Raw genomic sequence first — 1,136 nt, forward strand, 5'->3', positions numbered from 1 at the left:
GCCCACCCCACCCCACCCGGGCCCCGCGGGGTGGCTGCGCTCGGAGACGCTCGCTGGACGCGCTCCATCCCTGGCGGCTCCGGCGGGGAGCGCCTCCCGCCTCCCGCGCCCCGGGTCGCGCTCCCCGCCCCCGGCCCCCTCTGCCCGAGCCCGCGTCGCTCTCCCGGGTGCGGGATTCCTGAGGACACGGCTCCTCGTTCCGGGGCTCTCCGCGCCCCCTCCCCAGCTGGACTCGGGCAAAGGGCGGTGGGGACGCCCCCGAAGAGGGGAAGGCAAACGGGAGGCAGTGGTTTATTTCGATGGCCTTGTGTACGTGCATGTTTTGTTCCCGAGCACATGCTCGCGTTCCAGGTCTCTGCCCCACTGGGAAGAGTAAATCGACGCCGAGCCCTGCCCGGTGCACACAAAGAGACCGAGCGTGCGCATGTGTCTAATCCCTCTGCTGCTGGGGAGGCTGGAGCGAGATCACGCGCGGCAGCCCCCTCGCCGACGTCCTCGCGCGAAGAGGCAGCGAGGCTCGGGCTCTTTGGCAGGACCGGCGTGGACTGATGGATGCGCGCGTGTTAGTTAACTACGACTCAGAGTGGCTCGTGGCATTTCATATTTCGGGGGAGATGGAGACCATAACTATTACTGGTGGATGCAAATGGTTTCTCGAAATGTTCAACTGGCAAACATCAAAAACAGTGGAGAACTTTCTCCCCTTTACGTAGGAACGCTTGGCGTTTAAAAGTAGGCTGCTCCCCGGTGTAAAGAAATTTTAATTTAAAAATTATATCCATTTTTATACGATGCAAGGAGAAATAAGCAGGATTGCATTCTGGCTGGCGGCAAGGTATGGGCTTTTGCTATAGGGAAGACTATTTAGTACCTAGTCGCTCAGGGTGTTTCTCTTTAAGAAAAAAAAAATGTAATAGGATTGAAAATTTTATAAATGACTCCTTCATTTATAGTCTATATTCGATAAAAGTTCAAAACAGAATGTTTATTTCCACTTCCCATAGCGAGCAGTGTTTTCCTATGTTTTCAGTAAAAATGCCTTAGCCTTATTGGGAACATACTAATTTTAAGACTGAAAGGAAACTACTTGATTGAAGGGAGGAAAACTATGCAACCTTAAAGGACCAAGTACTATG

Source organism: Herpailurus yagouaroundi, unplaced genomic scaffold (genome assembly GCF_014898765.1).
Source record: "Herpailurus yagouaroundi ecotype Mexico unplaced genomic scaffold, PumYag 142, whole genome shotgun sequence".
NCBI classification, from domain to species: Eukaryota; Metazoa; Chordata; class Mammalia; order Carnivora; family Felidae; genus Herpailurus; species Herpailurus yagouaroundi.